General features: G+C 38.4%; 1 protein-coding gene across 9 annotated transcripts in view; it reads right to left on the reverse strand.

The window, feature by feature from the left end:
* The window catches only part of MAPK10 (mitogen-activated protein kinase 10), a 142,902-nt gene that overhangs the window by 127,520 nt on the left and 904 nt on the right, over positions 1 to 14,478 (reverse strand). For 5 of the 9 annotated variants that reach the window (XM_064416784.1, XM_064416783.1, XM_064416790.1 and 2 more), the window contains one exon: positions 10,448 to 10,565. The exons of 3 other annotated variants lie outside the window; for them this stretch is intronic. The gene's annotated coding sequence lies outside the window, so the exon portion shown is untranslated. Of the gene's footprint in view, positions 1 to 10,447; positions 10,566 to 13,868; positions 13,888 to 14,478 lie in introns of those variants that run through there. One more of the 9 variants, XM_064416788.1, reaches the window with a different exon arrangement.

Below are 14,478 nucleotides of genomic sequence, written 5' to 3' on the forward strand. Positions count from 1 at the left end.
TAGCACTGAAAATAGCACAAAATACCACATACACAAAGGAGCCAAATTCTGCATCCTGAGGAAACAGCTTTGTATTCCATAAATTTACAGCATTTTATATCCTACCAAAAAAAAACTGCAGTAAACCCCAGAACTGAAGGTTTCCACCCCCAATCACCATTATATCTGTTATACGGAAGCCATCACTAAAAGACTGATATTGAGCATGAAAAAAATAACTGAGTATAAAGACTAAGTGCCAAAACAGAAGCACAATACCATTTTCTGATGGTAAATTTGAGCAATTTAATGGCAGCATCTGCTCTTTTTGATAAAGAGGCAGATGTATTTTGGGCCTCACCCTAAGTGAATGAAAATGAATACATCACTCACTAAAAAGCAATATTTTACATAAACTCATAATACCAAACCTACAATGAAAATCTTATTCATTCTGATAGCTTACTAGCCTAGCAGAAGCTTTGAGCCCAAATATTTCTTTTTACTATAGGAACAAAGTGATTCTCTGCATGAATTTCATGTTATCCATCTGCAGAATAACAGTATTGGAGACGGAATACTGGCTTAAATCTCTCTTGACACCATGTTTTATTTTCTTGCACGGTAATAAAAAGCAGAAAGTTTTATTAATGTAAAACCATGAAATGTACCCAGAGATACTCTAATACTATTCACCATGAATACAGATTAACATTTTAGGGTTTATGGCTAGTTATATATTCATTAAAGTTACTGTAAACAATATCAGATGGAGGTGAAATAAACATGAAAAAGCCTCTCCATGGGTTTAGGTATATTCAACATCACAAAGCTCCTCATGTGCTCATTAAGTGCAATGATGTAACAGATATAAATTCAACATAATGACATAGTTAAACATAAGTCTTCCTTTGTTTAAAACTCATTCTGCCTCTATTTTGCTGCATCTATCCCTGTTCTGCCTCTGTCTGGCTGCTGAGCCAGTTATCTTTACATATGCTTGTCCTTCAGAGCAGTGATACACAGTCCTTCCAAACTGCAGCTCATTGCTCCAACACAGAATTTCTGGAGGACAGAAACATTCTTCTCACAGAAAAACAGAAGGCACTCATAGCACTCTCTCCCTCCCTGAGATAACTCTCAGCTCCAAGTGGAAGCTCTCCACTAGAACATAAGGATCGAAAATAAATAACATAAATTTGAAGTGTCAAAAGCAAGTACCTCACACAGGGGAAAAAAATCAGCAAGATAAATCCTGCAGAACATAGGTATACTATGTTTTTTGCTGTCGTTCTCCCTCCTCCCCATCCAGAGACAAGAGGCCCAGTGAAATAACTCAAACAGCCACTGATTTCTGGTCTGGATTTAGTGATTGAATAAAGGAGCAACCCAAACAAGGAAACCTATTTTTTTTCAGCATGGCTATTAAACAGTCTCATCACAACCAAGCTTTTCTAGATATAGACTTGCTTGCCTGAACTTGCTCAACATGTTTAGGCTGAATTTTTCTTTTGAAGTTGAATTTTTATGGTATTGCTTTCAAGACATCATGTAACCTTCTTTTAAGTTTTTAACATTACATTTACTTACCACCCTGAGCTGTACTAGAAACAAAACAAGCCTGCAGATCTAACCCAAACCCATGCAGTTGCTCTCCTGGGAATTCCATACAATATTCCTTAGAGCATCTATTTTGGGAAACATCCACTAAACCTTTTCAAGGACAGTTTCTAACACAGAGACTGCAAAAGATGCAACTACAAAGCAACGCATCTGAAGAAGACTGGACACTGAAAAGAAACAGGTAGTGGATGCAGAGGAGATACGATGGTTTTGTCAGTAAGGTACAGAAATAAGAATTGATTCTGGAATCTGTTTTTATTACAAGCAGGTTCTAAAGCAAAATACTGGCAATCCTGATGGCTGAAATAAAAAGAGCAAGCTTCCTTCTTTACATGCCTCTAAAAGTTCTAAATTAAATCCAAACCAGAGTTCTGCTGACCTCTACAAAAAGATCCAGCATGCAGAGAACCGTGTTAGTTGTGAAAATGACATGTATTTTAACACAGTGCTTAAACTGCAAAGCAAAAAAGAAACAGTGTTTATCTAGAGCAGCAAGAAATGGAGTAGGTGGTGGGACAGAAGTAGTCCACATCACAAGATCAAAGCAATTGGGATTTGTAGTCCAGCAGGATGGGTAGGAGAAAACCTGAGGCTTGATGACCCCAAAGCCTGTATGGGACATCACTGGGGAAAGGAGGATGTGTGCAGGGCTAGGCCAGGCTGCTCAATGAATACAGCCACTGTGAAACAGCATCAGGCCACTGCAGGGCTGTTGGTTTATCTACTGAGCAATCTTTTATTTTCTTTCTTTTTTGATTGGAAGGGACCTTTGAAAGGTCATCTAGTCCAGTCCCCTGCAATGAACAAGGACATCTTCAACCAGATCAGGTTGCTCAGACCCCATCCAGACTGATCCTGAATGTTTCCAAGGATAGGGCATCTATCACCTCTAGAAAATCTCTTCCAGTATCTCAATACCCTTATTTAAAACAACTCCCAAAAATTCTTCTTTATATCTGCTCTAAATTCACCCTCCTTCAGCTGAAAACCATTGTCCTGTTGCTACAGCCCCTACTATAAATCACCCCCATCTTTCTTAGAAGTCCCTTTTCAGTACTGGAAGGCTGTTCCCTTGGAGCCTTCTTTCTCCAGGCTGAAGCACCAGCCTCTCCTCAGAGGAGAAGTGCTCCAGCCTTCTGATCATCTGTCTGTCCCTTCTCTGGGCCTGCCCTGACAGGCCCATGTCTATCATCTACCGAGCTGGATGCAGTACTCCAGGAGAAGTCTCACCAGAGAAGAGTAGGCCTGCTAATTGAACTGATGTGTGCTTGCAGATCATTAAAATTTGATCACTGAGCAGCACAAAGCTTCTTTGCAGTATTTCCAGGTGTGAGGTCAGAGGTTTTAGGAATCACCATTACATTGGATTTTTATGCTGGCAGTCAAATCCTGACAGAAGACTTAGAATACATTAAACGTTGTCCTCTCTTTTATACTTAGAACCCAATAAAAATCATTGTTACATACAAGGGGCTACAGTTTGATTTAGGGTCTCTAGGGAATAATTTTATGCATAATACTTTTTATTGTTTTAAAAACTGCCCCTATAGCCTTCAGCATCTTAGAGCAGCATCTACCTTCACATTGCTTCCGTGACCCCACCAAGTTCTAGTTCTGCTTGGTTTTACACCTTTAGATTTTCAGAGTAAACCACAACAATGACTTGCGAAGGTGGCTTACAAGCTCACAAAATCAAAATAAACCAGTTCAAAGCCTGAAGGTTTCACTGCAGGCTTTTGAATACTTCAGGTCTGACAATACTGCTTCCCACATGACAGTTTGAGCTTCATGCTCTGTGTACAGAGCCACACATGTGACCTCAACTAACAATTGCCACATCTGCCCAAAGAAGCCAAAACCAAGCAAAATATATTTGTCTTTATTTTTTCCAAATTCTCAAAAGAAAAGCAGAGAATTCCACTACTGTTTTGTTACATTGAGAACTCTATATATCACCTTCAAAACACTTTATGAAAGGGTTTATAGATCATTGCTGTTTGTACAACCATGTGGGTATTTTTTTGACTGTGTTGTGTAATGGAAAACATCCATGAGATTCTCTTTGCACAGCTTGGCAGATAAAAAATTTAATTTTAAGTACAACAGCAAATCAAGCATTCATAATGCCACAAAAACATTTATCTATGTGCTGATGACTGAAATCTAACATAAAATTAATGCAGGCATTTAAGTAGCATTATGATTCACAATTAAGCTATGCATATCTTTTTCAGAAACATCTCAGAGAATTTTTTGTTTAAGAAAACCAGCACTAAAATGCCATTTTCTTTTTGACTTGTCCTTCAAGTCCCTGTTTTAAGAGTTGGAGTCAATTTTTAAACACCATCTCTGAATTTTTGGTGGTGAATCACATATATAGTGTTCATACTGATTTGAACTAGGTATGAAGTAGTGAAGTGAAAAATTATGATACACAGACATAGCAGTAACCACTTATGTTCAGAGAAACAACTGCATTGAGATTACAGGGACAGGAACATTTGGATACCATTTTAGGTCATTATTTTACCTGGTTCTGATGTGTGACCAAGAAAAACCATCACATCCACTCTGTGAAGCACACAGTAATTATTTCCACCCTGCTTTGTCTTGTGTGCTCTATTTCAATACTAACAGTCTATAAATCAAGAAAATCCTCCCATTCATGGCTCCTTTCATGCAGTGTTGGCAGGCCAGAATGGAGAACACAGACACCTGCTCCAAGGAAAGTAGTCCCACTAGCTGGATACCTAACTGGAGATAGATTTTTAAACAAAGGCAGTAAGGAAGGAAATCAGAAAGTCTCTGTAGCCCCAGTTAAACCCAGAAAGAAGGCTCTGCCTTCCAAAGTCCCTTCAACCCATACCATTGTATGACTCTACCTGCTGCACTGGTCTAGATAAAGCAGCTTGGGATAATAACCATGTGAACACAAAGCCATAGACAAAATAAATTACTCCACAACCTGCTGTATAAATATTACCTTTAGCCATGATTTCATATCTGTTAGGAACAGAACATCTTATCAGGGTGCTATTATAGATTTATAGAATTTTTAAAGCCCCTGCATTTTTACAGTGGGTTCACACAAGATTTTTTTTTCCCCCAGAATAGAGGTAATATGTACACTCAATATCCCTTTAAAAAAAAAAAAAATCTCAGCATTTTCAATGCAACCAGAACTTGATCATCATACTGAATATCTAGAAAAGATCTCATAAAACCCATGCTGGGCAGAAAATGGTAAACTGGTAAAGAGAATTTTTAAGACAAAGAAATAATTTCTATGCCTAAAAAAAGTCAGACTGCCAGAATAAAACAAGAAGAATACAACAAGGAGAGCACAACAAGAGAACAATTAGTGATTGCTTATCTTGCTCTTAATTTCCTTCTCCAAATATTTAGCTAATGGCCACAGGATATTTAGCTAAAATATTTAGCTAAAAGAAAGAAGCATTTTCTAGATTGATTTTTCCTGTGAGACTACTGGCTGTTCTTATATTCTTACTCTTCTTTAAAGTGATTAAAAACTGTAAGCCTCAGGAACTCTGATTTTTATAAAACTAATCTAGAGCTATTCAACATCCAACAGCTCACGAATGCCTATTTAATAATTACATCTCCTCAAATCCTCACTGGTGAATTGCTCCTATTAATTCTACCCAGAATTTGAACACATTAAGAATGCACAAGTACTGCACCGTGCCTGCAGTGTTCCCTCTCTTCTTGCCAACCTTCAGTCTGCATCCAATGCAGGAAGGGTACCAAGTGCTGTACGTGAGGCTGTGGATGTGAATGAGTTGGAATGACCTCTGGATAACCTTACTCTTCTGGACTTTGTGCTTTCACCTGTCTGCCGCTCTCCATCCCAACAACGACAGTTAAGAGAGAAGGAATATCACATTAATGTCACACTTGCTGCATTGCACTGATAACCCCCTACACGCCTTTGGCTTCTTTCACTCCCTTTCAGAGCTAGGAAATGACTGCCCAAGAGCTTAAAGCTGCTCACCTAATGCCTGTGCAGCAGTTGGCACACTGCAGCCTTGAGCCAGCTCCACCTAAATCCTTGTGCAGGGAGCAGGGATGCAGCAGATGACGCTGCCAGCACTTGGGTGCTCCTCCCTACAAGAGCAACTCCCTTCACCCACAGCCAGTGCTCCCCAGTCCTTCCAACACACACAAGAGCAGAGGAAAAGCTGGCAGTACTACATGGTATATTCAGGTTTCTGCTCCTGCTGACAAACTGTGAGAAGGAAAGGCACTTTTGATAAGGACAGGCCACAAAGTAATAGCACAGAGACACACCACACTGACAAGCATTGAAGAGGAAGCAGGGAAAACCTTTCACCCTGTGGTCACAAAATACTTCCCACCACTTTATATAATATGGTTTGCATGCCTTGCCCATTAGCAGAGCTGAATTTACTGCTGTCCTGGTCTCTTTTCCCCCTTTCTGCTGGCACCATTCTGGATGTTTTTTGTTATTGATTTGGCATTTCCATTTATTCTTCTGCAGGCTATTAAAATTATTTTAATACAGCTCATAAGAATCACGCTGGAAAACTGCTCAAAGGTTCAGAAGATATTTGTCTGACATTCTACTCCCATATTCCGCAGCAATAGTCCTGGATATTCTCCATAAGGTTGGAAGAGGAGTCTGCCAAATACTGAACTAGCCTGGCAGGTGGTTCAGAGCTATTTTTTCCACCAGGAACTGAAAAAATACAGCAGACACAAATATTTCATGGGATATATTCGCAGGTCATGCCTGACACAGGAAAGCATTAAGCTCATAAATTAAGCTCACTCCATTTCAGTAAGCTCAGGCTGACATGTGGCAGAATAAAAGCATTTGGTCCAGCAGTATTCCAGAGCAAAACTAAACTAGAGATCCCTCAAAGACAGATACTGGGCACTTCAATTTTTTAGATAAATTTTATTTTCACTTTTTAAATGTGCAAATAACTTCACCTTTGCTGGGCCAGTTCAACTACTGGGGGAATACAGACATAGATGCAACACATGGTATGTCTGTGTCTTTACAAGCATTAGAAAGACAGCAAATATTCATTTCAAAACAAATAAAAATATTTTTAAGACTATCTGTCCCAAATGTCTAAGACCCATGTTATATGATCTCAAAATTCCAACATACCACTAGGGAATGATCTTGGTGGGAGGGCTGTGCATTTTTGAAGCCTCACTCTTTCACATACCCAAGCTTCAATTTTTTAAATTATATAAACAAATAGCCTATATTTTGCTAAAGGAAAGCTCATAGTTTCTCACATGTATGTGATACTTAGCCCAGAACATTTAAAAAAAAAACAAATACTGCATGAGTTGACAATGCTATATTTCAATATAATTTAATTAAAATACTAATCTTAGGGGCTGTAAGAATAACTAAAGACAAAACAAGGATGGAGGGAGAAGGAATATGAATCAGAATAAGAGCTAATAGTATAAACCCACATAATATTATCTGAGTTTAAAGGCCAGTGAAAAAACTCTGCAAAACAATATCCTGAGGACAGAAAAAAGAAAATCCATACAAAGGAAAAAAACATAATCAACAACAACAACAAAAAATGCGAAGGCAGGAAATTCCCTGTATGGGCATCTCCAGTGAGGTTTATTGAAATAAAAGGTGATCAAGTGGTTCTATTGCAAAGTCTATAATGCAAAGTGAAGATCCCAGCACTTTCTGAAAAAAAATCCAGCCCCCTTGAAAAGCAGAGAAGGTGAGCAGCTGAAGTGCTGAATATTAGAGGCCACTTCTGGAAAACCTTTGCATGCAGCTGATCACATGAAAAATAGCTTCTGGAAATAGACTCAGGCAACACTCCTCCAAGGGGAAATGTGGTGCACATTACATGTCCATCATCAGTAACATGTAGTAAATTTTTACATTTATCATATGCAGCAAATTTAATATAAACATGGTTTTTCTACTAGGCAGAGGAGCAGAACACAAGTGTCTCAGAGAAAACTGTGGTCTGAGGTCCTCTGATTTCTCCTCATGCACTTAAATCCTGTGATGAACTCAAGAGGAACCAACACAATATTTAAAAAAAAAACATGTGACTGTAGTAGCAAGATACCAAGCCAAGGTACTTCAAAATAGATCCTCAAATGCCTTTTTTAAGCACTTAAAAACCCCCAAAATTCCTTTATCCCAGGTACTTTGTTTCTCTGCATAGATGTATCAAAACCTTTCTGTCACATGGTTTCTTATAAAATTACTAACTCAGCTGTAAAAAACACCCATTGCCCACGGCACTAACATCAGTTTTTTGGTAAACAGAACATCCCAAGTTTTTTCCTTGCTTGATCTTTTCTGTGATGAATATTGATAGGTACTTTTGTTCTCCAAATGCTTCTTTTCCTGACCTTTTTTAAAAGATTTTGGCACTTAACTCAACTTCACTAATTATATGCTATTTTTGGTATGTGGTTTCTGATTTCCCATACAATTTCTACAGTTGCAAAGCTTGTGTTTTCATCAACAGATATTGCTGAATGCAAAATAAAGCTATATGAACAAACTGTCTGCCTTAATGAGCAATATTAACTGGAGAGAGCCTGCACAGAGAGCATAAGCTCCAGATTTCAAACTGCATTTCCTACACACATGTTTACAGAAGTGCATGTCTAATTCCTATACAGACAGAGCTTTAAATCCATGCTCAAGGGTTGTATTAAATGCCTGAAGACACCTACAGATGTTTTTGTAGCCTCAGAACAAGACTTTACAGTCTTTAATTTCTGTTGCATATTTAACTAATTTTGCCTATTAATGCTGTGTCATCTGAGAGGAAACTTCTCAAGGAACTCTCTCCCTATGACATCTCAGAGTTCTTTTGACACATTTCATATGCTGTTTCTGAAAACCTGGTATTTGCACTGATTACCCACCCTAAAATCTAAATTGGGAAGAACAGAGCTGGGGGAGGTGACTTAGATGTGCACTGAACTCAAAAAGTAACCTGAACAGAGCCATTGGTAAATGCTTGAAATATCACAAAGCAAATATTAATAGCTGCAACATTAAGACAAAGACATCTTGGTGATCTTGGGGGACAAATGATCAAGTCACACTGCTTGTAGGCAGCAGTACCACTGTGTTCCAAAATTAGCACTACATATACTACTAAATGCAAAATCACCAGGAGTGGGGATTATCATCAGCCAGTTTAAGAACAATTTTTCTACTTACACAGCAATTTAATAACGTTAATGGTGAGAGGAGCTGAGCTGCCATGACTATCTGCTAATTGCATTAACATGTACAAAACACCATAAAAATTTCATGCAACATCTGTTTAGCAACCATTCATCATGGACATGTTAACAAAATCCATTATTTGCACCACTCCACCAGCTACCAGAAATCATACATACATAGCTTATTTAAAATTCTCATTGTCTACAACTAGCAGGTTATCTGTATGTTCCTAAACATAGAATTAAAGCAAAATAATATTTATTTAAAAAACCACATGGTTTCAGGCTTCATTGTAAATGCAAAAGTCACCCAGACCCATTCATATGCAAAAGGCTCAGTGTCACAGTTTCTAAAGCCCAGACTTTAAGCCAAGATGAAGGCTGTCTTGTTAACCATAATTACCTTAGGACAATGGACCCTAGAGGCCATAAGAAGTTAAAAATATCACAACAGCAAAAAGAGAAGTTATTAAGTTCTGCATAAATGTACTGCTTCTACTGGATGTCCACAAGTCCAGGATTTGTGCATCCAGACTGTGACTCCTCATGCCACAAATCACTGTCCATGTCCAGTGTATGTCATCTCCCCTTGGGAAACCCTCTAGATTCCAACAGAACACAAATTGTCTCAGTGGCACTCTAGTGGGCACTGCTTTCTGCTACTTGTCTCACTTCAAAGCAGTCAAATAGATTTAACTGACACCTGTTTAAATTTTTTTCATGAGCTTCATCAAGGATGAAAATGTCACCAGAGCATTCATTTCATCACCCCTAATGTTACCCACGTGCCGCATCTACAAGTAAAAGTTCTGTCTCCCTACAGAAACATTTCAGTGACTTGGAGCTACACCTTACTGGAGTAAGAACTGCAGTTTTTGACAACAATTCTATTGAGATTACATGAGAAATTTGAAAACAATTCCTCATCTCCCAAAAGTACAGCAAAACCATCCTAAAGAAACTCTCATAACTAAAATTACTTATTATGTATGAAATATGGATTGAAATTATTAGCAGACTTAAGACAGTTAAAACTACAAAGTATTTTTTAAAAGACTATTTGATTTTCATCACTGTTCTCACTATTTTCCTGTCCAAGAATAAAGAGATATATGACAAAAAAGTCCATGATGACTCCCCTAAATCTTCTTCAGTCATCTCAAAGGGAAACCAAACAACTTTTCCGCTTCCCCCACACCAAGTCTAAGAGATGGAAAACATTAGTTACAAAAATCAGTCCAAAATTGTGGATTTTGCAATAGTGAAACAGATTTTGCCATTTTAAATAGTGCTCAGAACACTGCATGTGTAGGGTCTTTTTAAAACGTTTTTTGCTATATTAACACTTCCTCTGAAACCACATTCTGAATGTGCTCCATCTGATAACTGTGCAATGCAGAAATTATACACTTGGAAAACTCATTATAAGATGACAGCATTATGTTAATGTGTACTAAAAATTACTACAAGTTGTAACTTTAATTTTCCCTGCCTCCCTGCCTCCCCCCTCAAAAAAAAAAAAAAATCAGCATGCACTTTGGCATTAAGGATCTTTTGGCTTTTTTTTTTTTTTTTGCTAAGTATGATTTAATAAAATAATACATTGTTGACTCACCACAGCATGTGCTATGTCTCATCTATAGGATAGTTCAAAGGCATCAACTTCATGCATGGGTTGCCATAGCTGATATTTGAGTCTGGCCTGCTGTTGGTACAGGTTTCTAATACTAGCCCTAAGCACAAAAAAAGAGAAATAAATATTTGGGGTTTATTTTTCAAGTCTGATTGACACAGAAAATTTCAGAAAACTAAACTAACCTGGAATATCAATAGCTGCACATTATATAACCAAGACTTTAGATTGCCCTCTGATAATACCATAATGCATCCTGTTCAGGCAGTATCTGTACCTTTAATTTCCTTTCTTCCACACAAAGAAGAAAGGCAGGAGACAGAAAATAATGCAGAATGAAGTGCTGTTTAAATGGGAGAAGTGTGTCACAATTATTCCCCCACCAGCAAGAAAAAAAAATAAATTCAAGGCCTTAGTGCTCAAGAGCACATGTTCAAGACTGTTCAAATTGAAACAGCACTAAAAAAAAAAAAAACATAAAACTGATCTAATATAATTATCTTTGTTTCTACACTATCTATCTTTCTCAGGCCAGATCTTCAAAGTTTTCCTTTGGAATAAGGAAGAGCGGAAACTTTACCTATAATAAGTTGAGATATGGGCACAGTCACCTGGCACCAATGCCTGGGGATGGAAATTAAATTTGACTTGTGACATTATTAACAGCTTTAAAAACTGTGTGATATGGATACATATAGGCATCAGAAAAGGCCTGTGAATTACTGCTGTTTATCAAATTAGCACCTTCTTAAAGACAAATAACAAAACATGTGACAAAAGAAGTTCAGCTGACAAAGCACATGCAGCCAAGAAACTTACAGACAACCCCAAGAACTGTAGGAAAAAGCAAATGCTGTGGTATTACAATAGTGAATAAGAGAAGTAACAATCAACATGGTGTTCTGGAACCTAACCACTGAACAAAAAGAAGTGATTACTATTAAGTATAAGTTTCAACCTGTACGCTAACATGCTTTTTTAGTTCTCAACATCTGAGAACTAAAACTTTCTACTAAGAACAGAAAATGAAAAATACTCATGAGAAAACAACTACTTAACAAAAAAAAGAGCCCAATTCAGGCTCCTGAAATCCCACCCTCAAATTACAGTTCCTAATTTGCTGGGCTATTGACCTCTTAGTGCATAATCCTAGGGAAGCAGTTATTGATTGACTGGAAGGCTCTTCTGGACCTCCAACTTTTACTGATTATCTCACAAAAGTCCTGAGAGAGTCCAATATACTCAAAGGTTGGTGTTAGATCAGATCCTAACACATCCCAAATTTCCCATGTCACTGCTGTGATGTGAGCAAGGAGCTGCACTGACAGGGTCATCAACATCGTCTTGTTCTTAGATGGGAGAAAAGCCCAGAACCTGCATTAAAACACAACAGTTGCTTTTCCCTTTTCCTGCTGTAAAAAGATGCTGCCCTGTGTTCCAGGCATAGTCAGGAAGGTCCTAGGGTACACTAAAGCTCATGAATTCACATCCTTTAGAAATGAAATTGAGAACATACCACCACCACTAGTGAGTTCACACACTGAAACTTCTACCAAAAATCTCACTGTATAAAAACCAATAAGACTGGAAAGTGTTGGGACTTGAATTCCCTGCCTTTCTCTTCTAACAGCTAGCCAAGACTCAATCTAAAGCTTGCTAACAAAGCTACAGCTATCAGGCTAAAACACAGGAGAGCAGCTCAAGAACAGCTGTATAACCTTCATAAAGAGGGGACCAAGAAATGCCATCCCATCCCCTCTACTGCTTGTGATTTCTACTTTAATCACTGGTGGTCCTTTCATGAGGGTTCATTTTCCTTGCAAGTAGCCTTCAAAATAGTGAGTGTGCAAGAATCATAGAAAAGGAATGATAAATGTGCAAGAATCAAAATCAGAATATAAGCATTGAAGGCCAGAATTTATATATATAGATATTCAGTATTGTAGTCCAATGAAGAATCTCTCCTTTATTCCTAATGACATAACAGAGCAGCAAGTATGTTGATTCTGCAATCACTAGGCTTTCAGGACATAATTTCTAGTAGTGCTATTAATGTAAGCTCCAAATGTAATCACTGGAATGGAAGGGGCTATGGGTATAGAATTCTTGCGATAAAAAACCCAAAAATTTACTTGGATTTGAGAATTTACCAACAAGCCAGTGATATTTTCTGTAATTTGGAATTGTCCAGGGAACTGGGCAGTATCTACTGAACAACAGTTTAAGAGACTGTCAATTTTAATGCTGGAGGCTTTTCCCTAAATGCAGCTTTTCTCTCTTCCAAGTCTTACAAAAATTCTGATGTCGTCTGCAAAAGCAATGCTAAAACCACCCTCCTTTGGGCCTGCTTTAGCCCTCCCTTAAATTGGACAAATTTTGCAATGAACTGTAAACTACAAGTGAACTTTATGACCTTCTCCAATACCATGGCAGTGAAATTTTGATAACTCTCTCTTTGCCTTCCCTAGCCAGATTTGGTACTGTAACACTGTTTGAAGGTGTATTGATCCAGTACTGTTAAATCACTAAAGAACAGCTGCAAACATGCCAGCCACTGACAGCAGCGGAAAAAACCCCAAACCTACAAGAAAACACTCATCCCTGTCATCTGCTCATAGAAACCTGTGTGTGCACTGAAGGAGCTTTTTAACAATGAGAAGAACATTTTCCAAGCAGGCAGACAGGCAGCTGAAGTTAACTTATTTTTCATGGTAAATTATTTCTGTCCTCATCCTATTTAGGAAGATTCTTGTAATCCTAACACTCCTCAACAAAACCATATACAACAGGACCCTGAAAAATGATGCATACTCTGAAAAAGCAGGAGAGAGCTATGAGCAAGAGTGCAGTTTATTGAGAGTCAGAGAAAAAGAATATTGTTTAATGGCTGAGGTCAAATCACCTTTGTCGTTCACATCCGCATCCCTGTAAGACAAAGTCATTAGCTGAGCCAACTGAAAGGGTATTCCTATGCCACCATTCCTAGCAGGAAGAGAGCAGACAGCCAGAGGACCACAGAAGAAAATATTGCTTCAATGTTCCTGACCAGTGATTACATGGCATTGTACTGAAAGAAGGTTAAAATAGCGGGGGTTTGGTGCACCCCATTTTCCCCAAGGCATGGGGACCAAAGATAGGTTACACATGGGCAAAAACAAACAGCCCCGTGCCATACCTGCACCAGCCTGTTCTGTCTTAACCCTTCTTTTTTTCTAAAGCTGGGCTTGCAGGACAACCTCTGTGTCCTCCACCAAGCTGATTCCAGACTCCTCTGATTAGTTACAATACACTTATTTGCATTTTCCTCCCAATACATTTCTACTCCGTGCCATAATTTCCCTCAAAATTTGTATTTCCACAAAAGTGTCAATTTGCCCCTGTAGAAGTCTCTGGTAAAACTTACAGTGAGGATGTCAGAGGAGGGGAAAGTTGCACTGAGGATATCAGGAAGCAATGCAGCAAAAGGAGCCCATGTAAACAAGCTGACAATCCCCCAGCACACGAATGGTGTGAAACATGCCCATCATGGTTCACGGGAGCACAGCCCGCTTATTAAACAATGCTGTAACACTTAATTATCCAAAGCAAATTTCTATTATTTCTAATAATGTCACTCTGCTGTAAATAACAAAACCAACATTTCTTCCTGTAGCAATAGCTTTTTTCTGTCAGAGGATCTCCCTGCAAAGCAACATTGATTTCACTGCAGCATCTACAGATTGTTAATTCTCTTTTGCAAAATAACTGGCCCACAGCTTGCTGTAAACACTTCTCCTGAAAGCTCTTGTGGTTCTGTAAAACCCAATGGGCTGAGTTGTTCACTTCAATCCCAGTAATGTGGAAGAGTGATGATTTAAGGCTACTTTCTTAAAAACAACCCCCACCCCCACATCTAACAAGGACTGTCAAACACTTCCACATACACACTTATTTTTTGGCATTCAATCACTCTGCAAAAGGCCAAGACTTCTGTCCTCTGAATCTTCCAGCTCCTTGTCCTCCCTTTATTTTTC

The sequence above is a fragment of the Passer domesticus genome, chromosome 4, assembly GCF_036417665.1.
Source record: "Passer domesticus isolate bPasDom1 chromosome 4, bPasDom1.hap1, whole genome shotgun sequence".
Classification (NCBI taxonomy): Eukaryota; Metazoa; Chordata; class Aves; order Passeriformes; family Passeridae; genus Passer; species Passer domesticus.